This window comes from Berghia stephanieae, chromosome 5, assembly GCF_034508935.2.
Source record: "Berghia stephanieae isolate SIO BIC M18660-M18661 chromosome 5, UCSD_Bste_1.3, whole genome shotgun sequence".
Taxonomy (NCBI): Eukaryota; Metazoa; Mollusca; class Gastropoda; order Nudibranchia; family Aeolidiidae; genus Berghia; species Berghia stephanieae.
In genome coordinates this window covers 52,082,928-52,083,499 of record NC_088364.1, presented here as the reverse complement: position 1 = coordinate 52,083,499, position 572 = coordinate 52,082,928, and positions in this window count along the sequence as shown.

The following is a 572-nucleotide window of genomic DNA, read 5'->3' as shown; positions in this document are numbered from 1 at the left end:
TCGAAGTGTTATTTCTTTTTCATATTTTATTATATTGAAAAAAAAAAAAAAGTAAAAAAATTTATCCTGTGAAATGTGTTTACACAGGGCAAATTAGGGAGTAGGCAGTGGTACAAGATAAAAATCTGAAAAGGTATCGATATGAAAAAATGCTGGACAAAGCAGAAGGGAAAAAAAAACATCCCAGAATATCAGCCTGCCTCGACTGCCCCTTTTTTAGGCTGGCTGGATTTTTTGTGGTCTTTCTGCTTTATCTGGCACTGTTTCACACACACTTTTTCAGATTTTTGTGTGTTGTCAAGTGGTATCATGCAGTGGTGCCAACCTTAAGTAAAAAAATGCATTTTGTTACGCATTTTCATTACTGAATGCCTCCAGCTATGTCGTCTTGTGCGCATATATGTGGTTTTGTGGTATGACACTCGCTTTCTGATTGGAAGGTCCTGGGTTCGAGCCTCGCTCAGTGCATAGTCCTTGGAAAAGACTCTTTACTCACATTATCTCACCATACTCGGGTGTAAAATGAGTACCTGGTTGTCAACAGAATTGTCTCTGTCTGAAAAAATTGTAAT